The sequence below is a fragment of the Syngnathus floridae genome, chromosome 10, assembly GCF_059516105.1.
Source record: "Syngnathus floridae isolate MCC-2025c chromosome 10, RoL_Sflo_1.0, whole genome shotgun sequence".
NCBI classification, from domain to species: Eukaryota; Metazoa; Chordata; class Actinopteri; order Syngnathiformes; family Syngnathidae; genus Syngnathus; species Syngnathus floridae.
In genome coordinates, this window is record NC_142422.1 from 10,207,853 (window position 1) to 10,233,157 (window position 25,305).

General features: G+C 40.2%; 1 long non-coding RNA gene across 2 annotated transcripts in view; it reads right to left on the reverse strand.

Moving 5' to 3' along the window:
- LOC148392315 (uncharacterized) overlaps window positions 1–25,305 on the reverse strand; it is a 98,246-nt gene that overhangs the window by 13,203 nt on the left and 59,738 nt on the right. For both annotated transcript variants that reach the window (XR_015860729.1, XR_015860728.1), the window contains exon 2: window positions 1,253–1,336. This is a non-coding gene — a long non-coding RNA (uncharacterized LOC148392315). The remainder of the gene's footprint in view (window positions 1–1,252; window positions 1,337–25,305) is intronic.

Consider the following 25,305-nt stretch of genomic DNA (forward strand, 5'->3'; position numbering starts at 1 on the left):
ATTCATCTAATGGACAGGTAATGTTTTTTTAGATACATTTACATTTATCCATAACGGTTGTACACAGATCGTGTATGATATTTATCAATAACTGTTATATACATGTGTGGTATGAAATGACAATTATCCATAACTGTCATATGCCTGTGAAGAGAAGTTGAGCAATGTACAGCATCTAAAAACATACAAAAAAATGAAATAAAACTACTGAACTTTGATCACACCTGAAAGTCATATAATGGTGAGGAAACTGGAACGGGTGTTTGCAGGGCAAAGTGGCTATTGTAGGTGTGGCTAGAATTACTTGAAGAATAATTAGGTATTATACTGCACATATGTTAACAGAAACATCACAACCATTACAAAAAAAAGTGAGACCAAAGAACAATAAATTTTGCTGATGTATATGTGACATCCCACATCATACATTCAATGCATCATTTTGAAAAAAAAAAACTTGAATCTTTACATTTTTTAGGCATTCGTCTATTATTTCAATCCAAACAAAAGCGGACCTATTACTGTCAGGTTTTGTCGCCTATTTGATGTGTGCAACATACCTCCAATCTAATCACCGGACTACGACTATCTGCAATAAATAATGTTAATGTTACGACGACTACTACTACTACTACTACTACTAATAATAATAATAATCATAATCATAATAATCATAATAATCATAATAATAACAGTTTTAAATTATTGCTTAGGGTGCAAGTTAGAAGAAGACTTTAATTCACAATTTTAAATTTTTCAAAACTGCCCTCTTACCCAGTTCCAAAGTTAATGAAGCACATTATTTCTCATTCCTTTCTCACTGAGCCGAAAACACAGTCATGCATTAAAAGCAAAGAAACACGTATTGATTCTATATTTAGTTTATGTATTGCAGTAAATCACTGCGGAGCCTCCCAGTGGTCTTGTGAGGCATGTGTATAAATAAGAATGTGGCCGTGTGCTGTAACAGAGTTTAAGATCATATCTTGGAAATAAGGCTAACAAGCCTTTTGCTTCATATTAATGAATACATATGAGCGAGGAATGTACATAATAGATGATACAGATGATCCTCTGTTAGATGGAGTGATAGATAATACATACCATTCCTTATAAACTCAATTACATTATCCTGATTGGGATGTTTAAGCTAAGAATTCAGCATGCTACATTATTTTATATTATTTTTTCTGTTGAGAAAACTCAGTGGTGAATCTGTCCATTAAGTAAATTAAAATTAAGTTGTACTCACTTTTTATGTCCGTGAGACTGGTTAACTGGCACTGGATTTTTTTTCTTGGTGGTCCATGAGGTGGTCAAGGATTTCTCAGGAGGGCTGCAAAACAAAAAATATTTTTACAACCACTTCCCATTTTCCTCAGAAAAAGCTTATAAACATTTAATATATGTTTTCTGTGGGAGACAAAAACCCCGGAAAATTGAAATATACCCCAAAGCCTTGCCTCACACCTGGTGAGCCCAAGTCTATTTTAGGGGGTGTGGTCAGTTCAGTCAACATTAAACTAAACTAAAAAATGGTGTGTTGAATTGACTCCATTTTATTTAGTCAATTGGTTGCACAAAATAGTCATCTGAATCCAGAGTCATTTTTTAAATATACCATACATCCACTTAAAAATTTTATCTAAATCCAGATGATTCCGTGAGTACAACCACTTGACTAAATAAATATAATCAAGTAAATCCAACACACCATTTTTTTCAGTGTACAATGAACAAATGATCTTGAGAGGTGTAGAGCTCTCTGGAAAGTGAGACATCTAATAGGGTCATTTGGTTAGCAGTAGTATCTAAAACTCCTGAGTCCTAAGCCTAAAGCAATTACAGGATTTTATTAAGCCATATAGCCCCAGATCAATTAATCACAAAATGAATTAGTCCTCACCATGTAACATTACAAACAGAGAATGTACAAGTGCAGATGGAGGCTGCAGGGACACAGAGGTCATAAGGCTTTGAGAGGGTAATAGAAGTAGCGTGTTGGTTCATAATGTGTAATTTAAGGTACTGAGACTGCTTGAGTGCATTACAACCCAGGTGAAAGTCAATACTCGTCCTGATCGATAGTGAGTAAATTTTCATTTGCGATTTTCCAATCCTCTCTTCCATCTTATATTTGTCACATTTTATGACAGTGTTACACAGCAATTTCTACTTTACAGAGTCAAAAGAAAGTGTTATTTATGCAAATAAAGGAAAGTGTATTATTAGTTTTTTTTCGTACTAGAAATTTCCCAACATCAGCAATGATGTTTCCCCATCGGAAGGTTCTCCATTTATCTCGGCTATATAACCCATCAGCCGCAACTCTTTATGTAGGTGGGGATGGTGGAGGGGTAGGAAGGGCCTCTGGGGTTTATCTGTGGAACATTCGAAGGATCTTCATGGAGGCAGGCAGGGTTTGATGGGTGAAGCACACTTTAGTGTGGTGAAAGCAGTATGACTAATGTGTAGAATGGGACATTTACATAGGAGAGGTAGGCTGTGCTTGCAGCCTCCCAGAGGTATGTATGGCTGGCCCAGCACTGTGTCTGCTGCCTGTCCTCAGGGCTCGCTCTGCCTCTTCATTTCCATGCTCCATTTTAGATCAAGGCTTTTCTAATATTTCCACATTATCCAAGAAGGCAATCTAAGATTTGAATTTGATCCACTTCAGAAAGGATGTGCACAACCCCTCCCCTTTTTGGTTTTTCACTTTTTTGTATTGCTTACCTGAAATGGCAAGCAATGATTTAGATTGTTGCATACAGTATATTAAAATGAAATATGTACACAAAAATTATTTTGATAGTTAATCTAGAGACCACATCTTTGATGTCACAGGTGATTGCGTTGGAAATGAAAGAAAAAAAATCAATCAATTGTTCTTTACTCAAGTACATTTGTGTTTTTTGATCTGTAACCATAGATTAAGAATTTTAACCATATTTGTTTGATGGTCTCAGAAGAGTTTGACTGCAATAATAATAATAGTAATAATAATCTTTATTATTTGGCTGGCAACAATCCCTAGTGTACCCTGCTTTTGCCCAATTTCAGCTGGGACAGGCTTCAACTCACCCACGTCCCTATTGAGGATAAGCCGTATTGAAAATTGAATAGCAGGACAATCTTTAATTTGGATATTGTTTGTTGCATCACAAAAGTGCACCGTATCATGTATCATAATAGGAACATTTTAAATATTTTGGTTAAATTATTTGGCTTCATGAAAGGGACAACCTAATCTACCTAAACGAGTTGCCTCTGCGAATAAGTGCATATAGATACTATATGTATAGATAGATAGATAGATAGATAGATAGATAGATAGATAGATAGATAGATAGATAGATAGATAGATAGATAGATAGATAGATAGATAGATAGAATATATATATTTAAAGTAACAGTAACTTGTCCACATGTTTATCATCAGATTTACCAATGTGTGTCATGTAAATGAGGTTGGTCCAATTTCATTCCTCCCTCCGGCTTGGATTGTGTTTGAAAAAAAAAAATGGACGTAAAAGAGAGACAAAGGGATTACATTTTTATGGTGAGTTTAAAACAGAAAGTCTATTGTGGGAATGGATAATAGCATTTTTGTCTGCCTTTGTGCTTTGCTTGTGTTGCTTACATGCCTTTGTTTGTGTTTGTCACGACAGTTGATTACCATGCAGTCAGTAACTATAATAGATGGAGACTCAAATAGCAAGGATTGTCACAAAAACAGAAGTCAAAGGACTTTGGTTGGTAGTCTTCAACTAATCATTGACTTTCTGGCTATCTCATTAATATAATACATAATTTTTATGCAATGTGTATATTTTTAGTAGATACATTTTGTTTGAATGGCTTTTTTTTTTTTTCGTGAATTCAGACAAAATTCTAGGGAAGAAAAAATGTTGAGAAAATTGTTGCCTTTCTCTAAAATCTAACCCGTTTTATGTTCCCTGAAAACTCCTAGTCAAAATTTTACGTACCATATGCCCCGTGGCACTGATTTGAAACCGAACGGAATTTTGTCTTACTGCTGGGGAGTCCTGGGCATTTAGACTCTTTGGGGTCATTGCCACATTTAGTGTTGCAAAGGTTGCCGGCCCTTGGTTAGCAAATTTTGGCTAGTTTTAAAGCAGATACAAAGCCCAGAATCCAGTTATGAATGGTTACTGTAAAATCATATATTACTTGTAAACCAATCTGAACTCTTGCCACTGTGTAAATCAAGGTCATTCAATTACTTCTAAGTTACTTTCTAAATAGGTCCAGTTTTTGGTCACAAACACCAGCCACAACATTGTGATGTAATACTAAATGCAAGCGGTTCATCAAAAAATCTGCCAATGCAATTGGCAAACCCTTCAACACTCGGGATGTGCGCCAAGCTCACCATTGTTAGTTGGACAGGGGGACAGTTAGCCCCTTATGCAGCCCATTCAATGCATCCAGGGGCTGGCAAATGCAAGTCCATTTAGAATTTGCTCATTTGTGTTTATTGATGATGTTACCAAACTAATAGAACAATAATTTACAGTGCGTATTCATAATGACCCTAATCTTACTGAAAAATCCCTGAATAATTTTGGAAGGCAGTTAAGTAATTTGATCGCACAAACTGAATAGAGATCAAATTGTTGTATTCTGCGTTTCACTGCATTCCCATTATTTTCTTCCCCGTACACACCATTTCTGATAATGTAGGATGCATTTGATAGTTTAGCCCCAAGTTTTCGTACTGACCGTGCTACAAATAGCAGATATTTCCCCGAAAATTATTGTTGTCAAATGATTGTCAAAACCATCAAAGGTGAGTAAGATAATATATTATTTCTAACCCCTATGATTATCTGAATTCTATTTTTCTGTGACTGCCAAATGTGATGTAAATTAATTGATTCACACACATTTGTTAGACTCACCGCTGCCTTGGTTGCTTGTGATGTTACATAGTGCCTCAACTTTTCTGTCACTTCCAATGCTAATTTCATGAATTTTATAAACTACAAATGTGTATTTAGTGTACCGTTTTCTCATTTGTAAAACTGCGGAACAACCTCCCAGTGCACATCAGACAAGCGACCTCACTACGCATTTTTAAAATCCGCCTCCAAATTCATTCCTTGGCTTTTTAACACAGCTCAATACGTACTTGCCCTTGTTTTAGTATTTATTTATTTACCGGCATTTTTTTAATGCTTATTTATTTATTGAATGCTTTATTGCTTGTTAATTATATTATGTTTAAATATCTATGTTCAATTTTCTTTATGTACAGCACTTCCTTTTCACCGCAGTTGTTCTTAAGTGCAATATAAACAAAATAGAGCTAAGTTCAAATGTGATCAAATGTTCACATAAAACTTAAAATGACTATTCTGTCTGAGCCCTGAGTAAAACAGTCACGCATCAGACGCATTTATGAAGTTTCTCCATGACCAAGCCAAATGGCACAAGGGGCTGTAAAGAATACTGCATTGCTGTGCAATCAGCAATCTTAGCTTAACACTGTCCAGATGGTGGTTGAGGTTTGATGTCCGCAAGATACCACAGGCCTCGATGGCACAGCTCTGAACACAGTAGACTAATTCACATTCCCCAGGGACCACCATCTGCATTACTATTATAGGAAGAAAACATCTCCAATGTAATTAGCATGGCCCATTGCAGGATGTCCTTCCTCCGCCTACTTGGTCTGACATGACAACATGTCACTGTTGTGCATCATCTACTCTCTAACAAACTTAAAACCTCTGCCTTTTGTCAAACCTGCAAATGATGAAAATGACAAAAATGCTGCCCAATACTTTATCGCATGACTCTAGAAATACATGACTTTACTTTTAGAAAAAGACCTCCTTGGAGAACAGTAGTACATAAAAATAACTCCTCCGGCCTTGACCGTATAAAAAACACACACTGGTGATTTTCCCCCCAAACAGAAATCCATAAAAAATATGTCATGTTTTAATATTTGTGTTACTCTAGCTTCTTCCCACATTTCAACACAGTTTTGGCTTACTGGAGACTCACTACTGTCAATTAGTGTATATGTGTGTGATTGGTTGGTCCTGTGATTGGTTGATCACCAGCGCAGAATGCCTTTTTCTCCCTCCCCCCTTACAGATAGGCGTCATCATCAAAAAGAATTTGCCTTATTTGCTCACATAAATGTCTTACAGGCATATTTTGCACGATAGGTGATTCTTTGTGTTAATGGTGACAATGGACGTAGGCCTGACCGGTGACGAGGACGGACAGACAAAGGCAGAAGGGTGGCCAGGTCGCGGACGAATAACGCCTAATTCTGGAAATAGCACACTCTTGGAATTCTTATGATTGTTCTCTTTTAAGAAATGCAACACCATGAGTTGGAACGTGTGCTTCGGTGTCTCCCACATGGGTGACATCGGGCATGGCTTGGGAGAGAGCGAACACGAGCATGGGTGAAGCCTCCTTGACCCCAACACAGTGGGTGTGGAGGGGCGGGGGACGCTAAGTGCTCTGCTTGTCCAGTCCTGGCAGGTGAACTGGCAGGGGCTTCACCTCCAGGTTGGAGGGTTCAGTTGTTGAACACTGGCACTGGATAGGGGCTTCTGGGATAGATTGTGCATGAGCATGTGTGCATGTCATTTTGTAAGTATGTGTGTTTGTTGGATTGTACAAGAACATATACATGGGACACGCTCTCACCTCTTGTGTGTATGTCTGCCTCGTTGTGTTTGCTCCCAAATGATCACACCCTGGTAATAGCACGTGGCAGATGGGGACTCTCAGCCCTTTTTTTTTAGCAGAGGAACAAGCAGACAATCACACTGACTCATTGTAGGGACCCCCTAACCTTTTAGTCATCTCTGAGGAGGCCTTTGAACCCATCTGATTGGCCTCACCCAGTTGAAGAGGTGAAAAGATCTTGCCCTGAAGACCTGGCATGCAAGTGACAAGAGGACAGAGGGATTCTGCGGCTATAAGGAGATGCCAGGCCACACCCCTTCAAATTCATCCAAGATATATCCTCGAGAGCCCGTAGGGAAACTCTGTGCCAAGTTGAAGACTGTGATTTTCTTCCAGCTTCGACTTCCTCCCATATAGTACGTGCATTTTGCACTTTTTTCTTCAAACTTAAACGTGTCTATGATGAGTTTATAATTGTACCTCCAACTCAAGTTGGTGTGTGCCACTCGGAAGCAGAGGAAACTATTATTGGCATTTCTACCTTTGTGTGGCAGCCGGCTCATTCTCCCCTCGTCAGTGTGAGAGTTGACAAAAGAGACCGCCAAGCGTTTCCAATCCTTCACTTTTTTTTCTCATTGCGGCCTGCGACAAGACGAAGGCGAGATGTATGCGTGTGTTGAGTGTTTTGGATTAGTGTCTTGCTGCACAATAAATCTTTGTTAAACAAATGCAAAGCAGATGGCACCGTGGTGTCTCCACTGCTAGGAGAGAAAAGGAGAGAGAGAAGGGCGGCAGAAAATGGGGGAGGAAAAAAAAAAGATCACTCCTCATTCTCATCCTGCCTAGACACACTGATCATGCACATTACACAGAGTGTGACTACGATGAGCCACAAAATATTTTTATCCCAAAGTGGAAGCCCAACGTAGTATCTGGACCCTGATGGACACTCAAACACATTCTGTTCATGAGAAGAGGAACATTTTGTTTATCAAACAAGGGCCGTCAGCATGCCTGCAGATATTAAAGATAGAGCTGACATTTCCTGGCCCAGCGCACATGAAAAAGACGTGACCAGGCCACGCGGCCTATTAGAGCAAGGTAAGGGAAGGTAGAGGACGATGTTCTGTCTCTACCTTTTCATGTAGACGTGGCCTTTTCTACATGAGGCCAGGCGTGCTTGGCCCCGGCTGTCGCTGATAGTTATAGATCCTTCTCAAAGGCCTTGCGTGTTATGTGACACAAAAGAACAAGGGGGCCCCTGGGCAATCTTGTGCACAGGAGCAACACTGCGAGACAGCCGGAGACAATCGCGTGGTGAGACTGATTTGCTCGTCAGGAGGAGACACGCATTGGAATTCAGCGGCCGTTGTCCACATCTGACAAGTCTCACGGACAGCGGGAGGGCTACGATTAGATTCGGGGCAAATGTAAAAAAATTCTTCTGTTTATATTTCTTGATGAGTTATTTATTTTTGGCTCATTACAATATTCAACTTGACATCATGTCCAGTCGGCCCTGTGTAACCGCTGTGAAATATCATGGAATACACGTTTAAAAATAAGAAAGAGCAGAGTCATAATTATGATGATAGGTGACAGTGCTAGTGAGCCGACATCATTACAAATGACAGTGGCCTGTGTGTTTATATTTGTATGCGGCAGCGGAATGCTGCATCGAGCCCAAATGTGCTCCTTTGAATTGCCATATAAATTTCTCACATATGTGATATGGACTGATTTCAAGTCACCATATTTTAAGTTCATAGACTGAGGACTGGTATTAATGAAACTATGATGCACCATTCACTAGAGATTTGATTATTTACATTCAGTAGAGTGTCAAAGGATGGGAGCAACCATCTACGCAGATCATCCTAACATCAAGGTGTAAGCACCTCAAAAAAAAAATGTCAAGGTCTAAACTCTGGCACGTATATTTTTAGAATCAAAGTCAGTCTCGGAGACCGGATTGAATATTATATTGCAGAATGGCAGTTTTTATTCCTTTCATCTCATTTGAAAATGGAAGGAAAGCATCACTTCACACTGCAGCTAAGCACACAATTACCTGAGTACCTGTTCCTGCTGCAATTACAAGCCCAAGACAAATAATTAGTCTGACAAATGACTGTTGGGCACGTCGCCCTTGTTGTGGTTGAGTCGTCTAATTTGGAGCTTAGACTCTGAATGCTGGCACTGTGGCAGTAATTAGCGACAGAGATGGAACTTTACACCGTAGCCCACTGTGGATGTGCATAAAAGCCAGCCGTTAGCTGATAGGCGGTGATAGGCGGCCAATAACCGTTCCGTCCAGAAGGTAAGTGCTTTCAAAATCAACTGCGAAAAAGTACTTTATTATTAAGAGTCAATGGGTGTCATTTTAATTGCCCAAACTTCATAAAATTGAAAGGGTGACACATACGAAGAGGAACTACATAGCCTATACAAATTTTATATGTTTATAGAGAGTCCTACAACACTCAATGTGACAATACAATTTTTTCCACACTTTACGCATGAGAATTCCACAGACATGGAATATTATTTTTAAAATGGACATTATTTCTGCATTAATAGGTCACGTGGGTCGTTCCAGGTAGACAGAGTCCCCAAAAGCTCTTAACAAACAATATGTGTCACAAATGTGTGTGTGTGTGTGTGGAGGGGGTGTGTGTGTGGTTGTATGAGTTCGTTCAAGTGTCACTGTGGCCTCAGCATCAATGTGAAGGTACAGAAGTCTTGGATGTGAGAGTCTCTGCATGTCAGGCCTGATCTCACAGACAGCAGAAGCCCACCTGCCAGCCTGCCATGTCTCCCCAGCGAGAGTCTGACACCATATTGTCATTGCCACAGATTGAGCGGTGATCTTTTTTACACCCCCCCTTACCCTACCCACCATGTCACTCCATCTGCCATCATCTGTATACTGTCTGCACATGCACCTGTGTGTTTTCGCTCTTTCCTGCCTGCTTGCCTTCATTCACTCAGTCCCGCTTGTCACCTCTGACAGCAGCTTGTCAAATGTTCTTGGAGCTGCGGGCTCATCCGTCATTAAATGGCGATGGAGGATTGCAATCATCTCTATCAGCGTCTTCGGGTAGTGTTGATGCCTTCACAGACACGGGCATGTCGTCTCGGAGGCCAAACATGTAGGAGGCATCATTACTTGAGCATCTGTCAGGTTTGAGTAAAATGTTGCTCAGTGGGAGAGTGTATGGGGGAGGTGGTCGGGGGAGAAGGCTTGCATGGGCAAATTCAGGACAATAGAGTGAAGTCACAGAATTAATTTGAACTGTCGTCCATATCACACATCAAGCGTTTCCTGCTGCAATGAACAGTCCTGTCTTAACACTGAGCGCTTGAAATTGAATGTTCATTGTTTATTATATGTACTATGTATTATTAATATGTGTATATATCTAACTACATTAAGTGCCCCTCAGGTCATAGTGTTCGCATTCCTCTCAAAATTGTCCGCAAAAATTAGGCCTTTAAACGGTGATTGACCTCTCTTTGGTTATTTGGTAGTTTATTCATTTTTATTTCCTTTAAATCTCATCAAACACTGAGAGCTCAGCCTCCACTTATGTATTTTCAATGATGTACAAATGTGATTTTAAGAATATAAGATATGACAAAGGATTCAGCAAATCTCACAAGGGTTTACCTCAGTGAGTATCAAGGATTAAATCTTGTATTTTTCTTTGTTAGTGATGATAAAGAGGAACCGTGATGAAGACCAGAAAACATTTTTGAAAAAAACAATTAAAACTTACATTTTAGCAAAAAGTTACTCCCTGCTCCGACATTTTCTTTATTTCCCATGGGAAAAACTGGTTCAAAAGTCAAACATTAGCCAGCAACATGTTCTAGGATGCTGATCAACATGTTCAGCCTAAGGGTTCCACTGTATTATATTCATATTAATATTCATGTAACAAACAAGTCAACCCACACCCACATATTTGGATTCCCATAGGACTCCATAAAGTAAATGGACCACAGATGTTTTCTATTACACAAGGGAAGAGATTTCACAGAAACATAGGCCTGACCACTCCATGCTGATTAAGTGTAGGTAAAGCTGTCCTGTGTTGCCTGCATGGTCCCGACAGCTTTTGGGGGTCCGACTCCCTCATGTGAATCACAAGGGCCTTGGGGCGAAAGTTCCAACCGGGCAAGCAGACCCTTGCTTTGGGGGCCAGCACACACACAAGCAGACAAATATAGACTGCAACAAAGGTGTGGAGCCAAATAACACATACTTACATATTTATATTACAATAGTTAAATGTGTTCAGTTAATGATTGTTAAATATAGAAAATGACAATACCGTACCACCTAATAAACAAAGCCCTCCGTTCTTCTCATTGTGCTATCTGATCAATTTATTTCTGTTCCTCAACAGCTCTAATCTTACTCCCACTCCCTCCTGTGTTGTGCCGAGAAACATTTTTTGCACTTCAGAGATAAAAATCACAGTCTCCTCATCCACTCGTCTTCTTTTGTCTCCATTTCACACAACATGGAGATAACACACCCACGCCACGTGTGACAAGTCCCCCCCCACATTCATCAAACTTCACTCGACGAGCCATAGAAAACAAAGGGATGAACTCGTTCATGGGAGAGTGGGCCAAAGAGCAGTCATTGCTCTCCAAGAAGCTAAACAGCTTGAGACTGAGTACAGATGATTTGTGATAGAAATTCTAGTGAAAAGTCCACATTACATTGGAAGTCCACCGTTTGCCTTTTAAACAAAATTGTTGATGATCGATTATCATTCGTATTAACTTCCATATTGTCCTAGCAAAATCCAATTCATTATATTACAAGAGCTGCATTAAAAACATTGTTTATCCTGTTTATTTTTGGGGGGCTGGGGTGCTTTCAAGAAACACAATTGTTACATTTTTGAAAATGATCATCTTTAGCGTCATTTTTTCCAGCATTGAGTCTGATTATACTGGTGTGGCCTTTGAGTCTATAATAAACTGGGTATGGCTCTTTTCCAGGTCTCCCTCTAATACTGATAATTCTTTCCTCATAATACGAACAGCCACAACTATGCTTCTTTTGTTGTTCTGTAGTTGAGTGAGTGGGGCGGGGGCACATTTTGTGCAACAAATGATTTGGTGGAGGCAAATATCATAAAAGACATTCATCAAGGGAAAGATAATGTAAAAGCATTTATGAGTTAGACTGCTGATGGGTAACTAATTGATTGATTAATTGATAATTCTGATTAAATTAAAATTCTATGTGATTAATGTGCACTAAATGTCTGCATATTTTCCAGTTGCTGAAATTGATTTGGAATCATTTGTTATACCGTGTTTTGTACATTTTGCATAATGAGGGGAGTTGAAGGTGCAATGATTAAGAGTGGTGGTTTAAATGTATTGACATTTTAAGCATCATTTAAAAGCTACATTACTTTATATATGTCAAGGAATTTTAAATGCACTTTTGTATTAGTGTCCCATTTACCATTATTATTTAAGCCACATTGGCCTTGTCCTCATGGGCCACTTCTGCCTAAGCTCTCAGTGAGATCTGAGTTCGATTTGTTCCAACATTTTTCCTTTTGATTGTACTTGCCCATCAATGTTTTACAACTTAAGAAACTTTCTTAGTGTATTAGAGAAAATAAAGGTCAATTTTAGATCTACAATGACTGATAGTAAATACTTATACATAGCTCTGAAGAAAAAAAAAATCAAGAAATCGCTTCTCGAGAGCAGAATGGTCATGCGAAAATGGAATTAAATCAGAGAAATGGCTCACATCTTGAGCTGTCGTGTTGAATCAGATCACAACAGCTCCATATTGATTCAAAATACAACAATCATGATTTTAAAAAAAGAAAAACACACAATAATATACAACCAAGAAGCGAAAATAGTACACTCACTGTCTGCAACATGACCGGCAATGTATTGTATCAAAAAGTTCGAGTTGAATTGTCTGACGTTACGATTTAACAAAATATTTGTTGATGGATTCCAATTGTCACAGTAGATTAGGGGCTCATCGATCAGATTCATTCAATCAAGAGCTGGGTATAATTGGCAAACTTTCTCCTAAATACACGCAGAAATGTTTATAGTACTGTACTGGATGCCCTCACTTGGGTAAAAAGAGTTCAACTTTCGAATAAATCTCAAGGTAAAGATTCAATTGACGTGTGGAGTGAAACAAAGGCACGAAATGACCCACTCCAGATGAGGTACATGCAACCTGGCAATAGAAAAGAGAGCAAGGAAAAAGGTCAAGGTAAAAGTGACCAGAGATTTAAAATGTTCATCACAATCACAGCTTGCCATCAGCTATTAAGCGTCGGGCAGCAGACAGCCACACAAATCCTGCTCTGACTGCCTCTCACAAAACCTCCTTATCTCACCTGTCCACCTGTCCCGCTCACTCGTCCATCTTCTCCAGCGGCAACTATGATTGCATCTTTAGTGTTACTACCCAAGTGACAGCTCTGCTGCAAAAGCAACATAAAGCCAACCATTAAAAAAGTGTATTTATTATTTCTGAGACACAAGGAGACAGCAAAGAGGATTGCCTCTTGCTTTGGCCACGCAAGGATACAATGATGGAGATGATGGTGAAATCAGCACTTCTGGGAAGAAATATTGGAGGAGAGGGGGGCCAATGCAATGGGAGTTTCTTCACCGTTTTTTAAGTTAGCCTATGGGTTTAATACAATGTTTTACTGTTTATAGCAATTTAGTTCATCAAAGTTCAGGAGGTGGGGGGGAAAGGAACCCAAAAGTAAAGAAAAAAAGAAGTATTGGTTGAAAAATTATCATCTATCCTCAGATGTTTTAATTAATTTATTTATTTGAAATGGCAGTAACTTTTCACCACCAACGGGTGGTTTATATTGTACATTTTTCATTCTACTCTCTGATGATCTCGCTATACTCCTTTCCCCTCTAATGGATAATAAATACGTTCCCAAAAATAGAATAAAGATATGAATAAATGCTCGCTTGCAAATAGATTTTTCATATTAAGAGCATAAATGTATGAATACAAAGACTTCTTTTTAATTCACCACTAATTATCCTTGCGTGCAGTGATGTCCACATATTGCATTATGTACGTAAATATTTGTGTCATTCCCGCAAAATATTTGGGAGAAATCCAATACAAATTAAAAATGTGATCTATGAATTAAAAAAAATAAAATAAATGAATGCTTTGAGGTTGCTCAAGCACAATGCAGGCACGAGTGCAAACCGGTTTACGAAATTATATAAAATGCTCTCCATGTTAATGTCTATTGTTATTGGTCATCATATGATTTTCTGTGAAAAGGCTGCCTCCTCCTCAGAACAATAGTTCAGAGCGGCTGCAAAGCCCTAAAGCGTGTTTCTCCTCTGCTACTAGTGATGCTATTTGTGTTGTCTTGTTTGGTGCCAGCGGCGTAAAGGACTCTCAAGTCAACGGGTGTCGCGTTATTTCCACCAGGCAGCCACCCGTTTCGGAGGCCAACATGCGTCACGCTTATTGACGGACAAAGTTCCACGTGTTCCTGCCGACAAGCCTGTCTACTTGCACCTCCCCTTTGCCATGCTAAGATGCATGCCTACAGAATCAGGTCAAGCCTGCATAATGACCCAAACGAGTCAAGATTCTCTGGATTAGATTATTTCAAACAGTTTTCCCTGCTACCGTTTTGACAACAAATATCCCCGAGCCAGGCAGTGATGGTCACTCTCTGGCTGCTTCTGACACTGTAAAAACAATGTGTTGATTTGAATTTCACGTTAAAGCGCTCGTCGCGTCCACACGGCTTACGCGGAAAGATATGTCATTCCGGGGGTTAGGCTAATTCCAGCCGGGCCATTTTAGTTGATGTCAGCGGGCGCAGGAGAAAACGGAGCTGACCTCTGATGTCCTGTGCTGCTAGGCTGAGTTAGACTTGAATGCTCACCAAATTTGCTAAATTTGACTTATTTATTCCCTCCAACGTCGACTTCCTTATGGCGTGTCTCGGAGACGGGGTGCACCGTCCCGTGACAGATGAGCCGGCCTCCTTTCCTCCCTCACTAGCAAAGCGTTGCTTTGGTGCTGTTTTGATGCAAAACGATGGGAGGCAATGCGAGCGTTTGGCTCAACAATAAAACACATTGCCTCCCCTGTCAGTCTCCTCTTCAGGAAGCATTTGGTGTAAATGTTGTCCTAATCTGCCTTGTCTGTGGCCGCAATTATCAACCCTACACTATAGCCAGGCCTCCGCTTCCCTCTTCTTACATTGTTTTCTCCTTTGTCTCCCGTCTTTTTGTTCTCCTTTCTGTCTCGCGATTCTAGCGGATTGAAGAAGAACAGGCCCGATTGTCTTGCCTGAGGTGAGATTTCATAGGTTTACATATCAAAGTCTATAAACAGATAAGAGCTTTTGAAAGAGAAAGTGAGCGCGGCAAAGGAAGCGCTTGCGTGTGTGGATGTGAGCGCACGCGCGTCTTGATTTGTGCCCGGGAGTTTATTTGCACGGCCCGACGTGAATGCACGCGCATGCACGTGTGCTAAGACAGAGCGGCTTCCCCCACTTGCATACACAGCGAAAAGAACCTCGACCAAAACAAAAGGGATTATGGCGTTTCAAGGGTGTTGTGTTTGCTGTGTTTATTCACATAGCTCATGGGGCTCTGCAGGACCCGCAATGAATGTCAATGTCAGAGAGTGAAAAGGCTGCAACACAAGATAAATATGATGAACAATAAACACAGATTAAGGCTGAATATGTCACGCTACATCACGGGCCCGTTCTCATGAGTCTCATGACATTAAGTAACCCTCGCAAGTGTTGACATGATCACGTTAAAAAACGATGATGGTTGCTTGCCTGCAGTGCGCTGCCAGAGACAAGACGTTATTTATATGGATAGTTTGGCCAATTCCGGTGTCACACCTGTTTAATCCAGTAGCAGCGGTAGTATGACCACACGAGGCAGAGGAGGAGAGCAGAGATGAATGTCTGATGTTGTTGAATAAACTAATTAGTATTCCGTAGCAGGTGCAACCTCAATTGCAGGTGCAGCAATACTGACTATTTATGTGGTGAAAGTACAATAACTATGTAATGATGCCTCAGCAAACTTTCCTTCTCTGCATTTTGCCACCAAGAAGGGAAAAAAAAGTCCAAGCCTAATGTGCACCGATATTACAAAGCGTTAGTTAACAATTGTAGCCTTAACTTTAACTTAACCGATTGCTTTTCCTTCCCCCCTTTTTTGTATTTCCACATCTAATTACACTTTCATTCATCAATGTTGATTAATAGGTCCTGTGGCATGCCTGCCTCATTTTACTCTCAATTAAGCTGCTTGATGCATGTTCTCATCAAGCAAGATGCATTGGCCTGGTTTACTTGAGGCGCTATTAGTGGACACTGTAATTAGTATCCCAGCGCATAGAACTTCCCCCACCTCCTGAGCCCCTCTCCCAAAGCTGCCATCCTTGGCCTCTTTTAATGCCTTCCAAATAACGAAGATAACAGAATAGATGAGGGACGAGCAGTCCGGCCCACGTTAATCATCTTCTTCTTCTCGTGTTTTTTCCACTTCTCCCCTTTTAGCTGTGGAATTATGTCTTGTACAATCACCAAACTTCCGATGTCTTGACAGACTTCTTTTGTGCGCCAAACACTCCAACTCCTCCTTGCTTATCCCTTATCAGTGGGGAGCTATACTATGTCTTTATCACATTTCACACTCAAAGGGGAATCGGCAGCCAGATAGATTTGCCAGTTACTAAATGTGGAGCTTTATCAAAAATATCAGTCTAAGTTGCGCACATTAGCCCTCACGCTCCTCGAGAAGCCACTGTAAAAAGAGGACCGATTACACGCTTGTTGCTGTTGTAATACTGTTTTCAGCCCTCCCTTTTTTCTCACTCAGCCAGCGTTCCCTGAGCGCTCTTCTGCCTCTGATTCCCCACACTTCAAGACCACTCTCAAGGAGGACTCTAGGGATGTCAGTAAAGAGCCCGACTGGGCAGAAGGACAAAAGATGGGTAAAAGAAGGAATGCAATGGAAGGATAGACAACGGGGGTTTAAAAAAAAAAAAAAGCCAAAAGGGCAACACGGCTATGCGTGGCTGCTGCTGCCGCGTGGCTGCTTTGTGCTTCAGACGCTGCAGCTGTGGCCGCGACTCGTCCCCACATCTGCGTAGACAGCTCCCATGGGCCCCTGCGCCGAGCTTGTAAGTGCTAATTGGGACTGTTAGGGTCAGCAATTAGCCGGCTGCTATTGAAGGCCCGCGACAGGCCGGCTTTCACAAAGCCGTCATTGTTTTAAGACAGAAAGGGAAGGAGCAGAACATAGCATGGACAAGTCAGACACTCAAACAAGCAGCAGTGGGGAGGCACACCAACACATCACACATTGCTCTGAGGATAAGGGTGCAGGATGAGGAAAGATCTCGGGTCAGAACTTAATTGACTGATGCAACACTGTCCGAAAATAAATAACACTTGTTTTCCTTTGCAAAATAAAAGTTTAGAACTGAAAATTGCTTGTTGTGAGATAAAAGTGCTGCCCCACTGCTTGCTTCACAGCTGCTCACTTCAATCCATTGCATGCTTATTTTCTAAATAATGCAAGTTTTATGAGGGGACAAAGATGTTTGTAATGTACACTACAGTGGAGTTTCTGAAACAAAACATAAGAATGTTCAAACTTTGTTGTCATCAGCTTATCAAAACATTTGGGAAAATTCATCACTGCACTTTTAACTTTGTCGGAACAGTCTGGAGAAGACCCTGCACAAACAAAGGTCCATGTTGGTTGAATACGTTTGCCATGGAGCACCTTGTGAACCAAAGCTTTAATTCTGCCAAACATCTTTGGCATGGATGAACTACAATAGAGATTGTGAGCCAGGTCCTTTCATCCATGCATTGACCTCCCTGACCTATCAATTGCTCTTTTGGGAGAATGCAAATATTCCTACAGGCTCCCTGAACAGGATATAGTGGTAGAAAATAAATATGTGCACAATTCAAAATCAAACGAGTGGCTAGCAGTTAAACACTTGTAGCTGCAAAGGGAGACTAAAGTCACTCACCCAACATATTGTTCTCTATTTCCCTGTACATTGAGTCCTTTAGGATTTTTAAAGGGATGTTTATGTTTGAGAGGGAGGCTATTCAATTTCCCACCACAACTTGATGCATGTGTTGCAAGGTCTAGTTTACTGTGTTGGGAATTTTTTCTGTCTTTGTGTTGAAAGTTCACAGACTTGCTATTTCTTAAATCCCTTTATTTTAAAACCAACAATTTCATCTAGAGGAATCAAAAAATACAACTGGTTCATGAAGCAGTTTTGAGGCTTCATTTTTCTATCACTATCCGCTAGACATAAACTGGACGTGAAAAAAGGGCCCAACATGTCAACAATTTACTCTCTCAGTTTTTAACTGTAATACATCATCAACATGTTCTGTAAGTTCCTTATGCACGGACCACTGCAAGTTATTGCTATTTTAAAGTTAGCATTGATAAACAGAACCAAAGCTTCTGTATCACTGAAGAAGAGCATAAAGTGACAGCATTAGTTAAAGCTTTAAGCCAAGTGACTGCAGTGATTTGCCGTGATTTTCAGCTTGGATGGTTTAATTCTGCTTGCCATCATATCTTAAGAGTGTATCTCTGCTGTTCTAAAGCACTTATAGATCACATCACTCATAGCTAACATCGGAGTGAACCTTTTTAATTCACTCCTTCAGTCAAATGAGAAGCAATATGGAGTGCTCAATGCATAAAAGGTAGTAAAACTATCATATATCCCTCAAGAGGCTCTTAACTTGTGCCTGCTGCATGTATTTTATGTTATACTGCATTACGCATTTGTGTTAAAGAGCAGGGGGAGATTATGAAGGTTAGTCTAAAGTTGTCACAGCAACAATCATTTTCCTCATGCCTTTCTAGTTTTTCCAATAGGTGTGTGCTTGTGCGTGTGTGTGTGTGTGTGTGTGTGTGTGTGCGCGCACGTATGCCATGAAAGAGGGAGGGCAAGATGACAGACTGGCACAAGGGGCAGGCAGCAAAGAGACCGAACATATTTGGATGTGGGGAGCAGTGTCAGTCCAGCAGCCAGTGAAGCAGAAACACACAGGGACATTTAGGAATGATACAGAGAGTAGGAAACCAACACATTTTGCCCATCACATATGGCTGGCAATTTTTGGATTCTATCAAGTGGTAATTAATGAAAATTACTACACACAACATTGTTTTTAGTATACGTATATTCATCCACTGTTTTGTAAAGCTAGCTCTCTCACCTCGTTTTTATTTTATTTACTTCTTTTGAGTGTGTATTTTTTTAGTCAGTACAAAAACACGTCAAGAATTAGCGCTCTCCTGAGAACAATAGTGACCTTGTTTTCACAAATTTTCACTTTTGTGCGTGTGTAATTTTTTTTTTTGCCAGTACAAAAGCACTTTTTTATGGAAAACAACACGAGGTTTTAAAGAGAGATGCTCCAATTGTAGTCTCTCTCAGTCATGGATAACGAGCAATTTCGCTTAGGCTTCATCGTTTACGTAAAGCAAGGGGGGAAATTAATCAAAGACGAGAGGTTTTTTTTTTCCCACACGGCTCCCTCTGAGAATAAACATCAATAAGCATTACTTAATACTCTACAACACAACCCCACAGGGTCCCATTTAATTTGCCTGGTAGAGAATGCCTAAAGTGCGACTGTTTTACACAAAATTACATACTCTGAAAGTTTGAAGGGGCAGAGAGTTTTCACACCCTTGAGAATGAAATTAAATTAGCTCAAATAAAATGGTAACAGGGAAAAATGGCATACACTAAATGCAGCTATTTGTCCTTAAAAGTTCAAATCGACACCACAGGTTGGTATAGGTTCCCTTTGCTGTTGTGTTCTAAAAAAAATAATAATAATAAAATAAATCTGGGTTATGATTGCATATTGAGCAATCAAGATATGACATTTACAACCCAGAGATCCTTTTAAGCAATTGTTCACATCAGTCAAATTCCACAACATCATGTGTATTGATAATTGTATAATCAGCTAGTTCCTGCTGGGGGCAGTGCTCCTAAAAAATGTAATCACCAATGGTTCATTTGAAAGCCTATCAAACTTCATTACCATCTTGTCGGTATGCCATATAATGTGTCAGTTTGGAAAGCATATTCACTCATGTTGTTGATGGCTCTCATATGAAACAGATTAATTTCATGTCAAAAATGATGAACATGAGGTCATCATGTTTCATTGTCTTCATCCAAGACAAAGAAATTTGCAGACTAGTTGGCATATTGACTTATCAAAAGAAATCATCAAACATTTGTTCTTCATGCTAGCACATCCCTGTTGAAAACTGTCAATCAAAGCTGTCAGAATCTATTAAATAAACTGTTATGAAGAGGTTTATTGTGCAAGGATGATTTCTTGACAGTTTATTGATAGAATTTATTAATAATAGTGACAGAAAACAGGTGATATATTGAAGGAGCCTGTTCTCATCATTGGGTGAGCATCTGAGGAAATAAGCAAAAGAACAATTTGCAGAGATCTTAGATTGTGTTCAAAAACCCCAACTATTTTTTTTTTATTGATGGAAGATGTTATTGAATGCTTTTGAAACTGGAACACTCGCTGACGATCAACCCAACATAATTTCTCCAACATACTTCTCCCAAATATACACACACAGAAAGTGAGAATTATAATATCATTGACAAAATGTCTAATGATACATTGATGACTTAAAACACAGCCAATATGTACGCTCTGTAAAACTTAGAATTCACGTGCAGTATTTTCAGGCCACTTGGCCCTCTTCTCTCCTCTGTGAAGGAAATAAAAATGTTGCTAACATTAGGACCATTGTTGTCATAGTCTCTTTTGGGGAGGAAAATAGTTGCTTGCTCCAAAAAGTCACTGTATATAACAAAAACATCACTAAATTGGTCACAGCGCAGACAAAAGTCACAAAGAAGCCAAAACTCACTACCCTGCTTGTACCAAAGCCCACATATGCACATAAATTAAAAGGACAACTTCCAAATAAAACAAAAGCACTACATAGTTTAGATTTTATTTTGACTTCAACATCATTATGAAGGCTAGCGAGAGACTGTGGTCGGACTGGATGTGGGCCCCTAAGTCGTATTTTGCTCAAATCTGCATTAAACCGAATCCTCAGATTGCTAAATTTATAGGTGGAAAAAAAAAACTGCATGAACATCGAGACTGTGTGAGTTTCCCTGGAGGGTATTGTAAAGTTGTGTTCTCAATAAGGTCCATTAGAACAGAAGACAAGATTGCAATGGTGTAATGAGTAGCATATCGTAACACAGTGAACATATACAAGTGAGTAACTGCCCCTGCTGTGAGAATGTTTTTTCCCATCATAAGAGAGATAGTAGCAAAAAATTTAGAAAAATAAGACATAAATAAATATTGGTTATGAAAGTGAAGTCAAGTGTTTCTCTATGCTAAATATGTTTACAGAGTGTGTCCTTCAGATGGATCAAAGCAGCTATGTCAGCACACTTCCTGCCTGCAGAGGAGACTTTGATCATCACACAGCACGCAGTCTTCACAAGCTTCTCAGTCATTCACCCTGACCTATGACCTGTCTATGACTGAACCTACTTAGTGTGCTCCTTTTTTGCTCGTACTTATTATTCTCAAATAGAGTTAAGTTATCAAAAAAACAATATTTCTGTTCATAGGAGATGCTTAGTGTACACTCAAATGAAACTACTCATAATTTAACTACCGGTGACCTTACTACTCACTCATTAAAGATGATGTGTGAACAATTTTGCCTCCCAGTCTTGCATGTTTGCTGAATGTTGTGTTGCAGCACAGGCACATGCACAGCTGCATGCAACAACAACAACACGCACACACGCACACGCACGTGCACACACACGCACACACACACACAAACTAATTCCATGAAAAGCACATGTTTCTTTGTGGATGCTATTCTAGCATTTACAGAAATTTTCAATTACACAACTTCCTGTCATTAGCAGAGAGTAACATTGTTCACAAAACACACACAGACAAACACACACACTTTTCCTCTCTCGCACATAATCGCACAGAAGCCACACATCACAGTGACAGAGACACACCTCGTCTCTACCTCTCGGTATCGATCTCCTTTCCAATCTAAATGACCCTGTTAACCATCCCCTTAGCCCTCCCCACCTTTCCTTTTTACCGCTTTGAGCCCTACTTAGCAGCCACACGAACCCCCACACATACCCATCCACCTTACTCCTCTCAGTTTAAAATGGCCCGGTACGAAATAACTCACATCAGTACAAGAGGGATGAGGTCATTAGAACACGTGACGCCCTCTTGAAACAGCGAGCATGATTGAAAAATCAATTTTGATGTCTTTTTTTTCTCCTCTCTCTTCTCCTCTCATCTTGTCGCTGTTTGCATTTCTCTTTGTAATGCTACCAATAACACATTTCCTCCATTGAAACCTATATCAAAAGACAAAACTATGAGAATGACATTCACTGTACTTCATACAGACTTTTTAGCGGTTCTTCTTCCAGGTCTGAAGTCTTTTTAACAAACATTTACAAAGAATAAATTCCACCAAACTCTAAAGTCGAACGCTGGAGTACAAACTCGGGTGTTGCACTCAAGTGATATTGTGTGAACATGTTCTCATACGCAATACATAAAACGGTCTTTTCAGTCATATTTTAGTCAGGCTCATTACTTGGAGCTCGTGGATAGGACTGCAGTCTTTTGGGAGAGCAGCAGGGGCTTTGACTGATTTTTGAGTGTTTTTGATCTTTTTAGCGGATCGCTCCAGGTTAGCTCCTCCACTCACCTCACATCTCCCATCCATTAAAGTAGAGTCATTTCCAAGCGTGTTCTTATTAAACGGCTCCTGTGTTTTTTTTAGGTTGAATATTTTCTCGTTCGAAACCCAAGGACAGGGCCTGCCTCCGGCGAGAAGGGAGGGAGGGAGGGAGAGAGTAAGAGAGGGAGCGAGGAAGAGAGAGAGAGCGAGAGAGAGCGAGAGAGAGAGAGAGAGAGAGCAAGAGAGAGCGAGAGAGAGCGAGAGAGAGAGAAAGAGAGAGAGAGAGAGAGAGCGGTTTTCTTCTCTTTACCAGCCGTCAACCTTGTTGGATTCCGTGTAACTTTCATTAGAGAGGGAGATTTAGTGCACTTGAAAAGACAGATGAAAGAGTTAGAGGCTAATTATCAGGAAATTGAAAAAAGATAGATGTACTGCAGCGACTACAATTAGTGAAGCACGGAATATCAAAGACTTATCAAGAGCAAGTGAAAAAGCTGCCTTGAAGAGCAAGCACAATTAAGGCATCTGCACCCCGTGTGAAATAGGAGCGGAAGAAAATGAGGAATGAAAATATGCAGTTTTCAATGGAGAATCTTTTTCTCCCAACAATTCATCTTTTCAGATGACACAAAATTGATGCGCTTCAGGCCTTGTGTGATCCTGTTCCTCATCGTATTCTTCCTCAATCATAGTGTTTGCTCACTTCTTTACATCTGTTTTGTTTGCACGCGTCTTAACCACACAAATACAAAGAAAGCACACAGCAGCAGAAAAAGGGGATGGGGGTGATGCCTGGCCTCTACCCTGATGGGACTGTCTAGAATGCAGCGCAAATTTGCACTGATAGACACTTGCAGGTCACACATTATCACAAATAGGTCACTTTACTAGGTTGTGTGTATGTGTGCGTATGTTTCTCTAGTTTCTCAACGGCCATTAATGCTGTCTTAATGCTCAAATAAAACAACATGCTCATCTTTCGTTGTATTTGTTTCAGAAATAAAAATGTTCCAATTTATATCTATTGCTGCATCAACTTAGAGTCTTCAGTCAGGTTACATGTTTTTTGCAATGTGGGAGGAATCCAAAATCCTAACCAGTACTCCATCCTGCTGCCCACAAGTGGTAAGAAAAGATAAAGGAAGTAACCAATACAATAAAAGCTTGTAATGTCCTGAGCACAGTCTCAATGTGCAGCCTGTCTGAACTTTAGTTCATGTGAGAGATGTTGCTGGGTTCTTGGTCCATCCAGACACACTTTACATTAAAGGGGAAGGAAGTGAAAACAATACAATAACATATTTCTATGCACCCCCACTCATTTAAACACAGTATTTTGTTTAGTGTTGCATTTGTGGAATTTGAATTAACTACAAAAATACGCTAAATTTTGACCATCTGAGGGGTTGGCAATTCTGCCACTTGCTGTCGACCAAAAATGACATCACAATTCCTAAGTGGTCAGGTAATGACCGTCTCGGCACAATTGTTTTCTGGACGTGGTCATGTGATGTTTGTAAACTGAGCCCTTCGTCACTGTGATGTCATTTAAAATCGACAGCAATTGGCAAAATGGCCGCCATCCCTGAGCTTGATGAAAACTTTTTGCTGCTTAATTCATATTCCACAAACACAATATTAATCTGAATTCTGGGGGCGCATAGAAAAAAATAGACTTGACTTCCGCTTTAAGTGCATGGTGGAGGCCTTGCCAAATCTACCATCTGTTGGTTCTCTCCCTTACTAAAATCTCTCTCGTCTATTCTGTTTTTACAATGTGACCATTGGCCTCTCACTTGAAACAATAGCGTTTAATTACTTAAACTGGGGTTTCAGTTAAGGCAAGTCATCTTTTTTTTTTTTCGCAGCGTATTTGCTACCAGAGATCTTTAGGGATAGAGCAATCTTTTGTCGAGGGGGCTGCCTTTTTGCCATTAGTAGAATGATATAAAACATGACAAAACATTGTCTCTGTGAAGCCGGGTGTTAGACGGGGCTATTCTCTCCGGGACTGATATGTAGGGCAAGAGAAGAGCAGGAGGAGGAGGGGGAAACAAATGAATGAGCCTCAGCAGCGTGCTAGGGGGCGCACTAGTACATACACGGCACACTGGCATGCGTTCCCTCAAACAAACCTGAGTTCCCCATTGACATGCCGATACACTTGCCAAAGATACGAGTCTTCTATTTGTAACATTTCATCATGAATAATATTCATGAGATCACAGTGCAGTTTTTCCACAACAAATTATTCGGAACATATCTGTTGCCACATTGTGTGTTTTCTGTGTATCAGCACAAGCACATTCTGTGTCCGTTCACACTTACACATACTGGGAGATGACAAACTGGGAGGGACTGGTGTCTCTTTTGACTGCTTTGCCCAAGGCTCTCACACATGGGAAGAGGGAAAGGGTGGGTGCAGGGTAAAACAAATGCTGGAGTCTCTCAGCCAAGAAGCACACATGTCGAACAGGGGGAGTGGGAGAGACTGAGAGATAGATTGGCATCTGTCTATTAGCATTGAATTCTGCAGTGGAGTGCCCCCCCCCCCACACTCATTGTTTCATTTGCCTTGCAAGCTCTCACAACTGAGGTGCCAGGAAATTAATTACTCTCTTTGGGAAAATTCTCTTGTTGTCAGTCGCACATTGAACACTTTGAATCATATCAAATGCAGAAGTGTGCATGGAATATTGGCACTTATTACATACTGGGAACAATCTGTGTATTCTCACTGTTGAATGATGAGACAACTGGAAAATGTTTTATCTACGTTTACCATTTTTT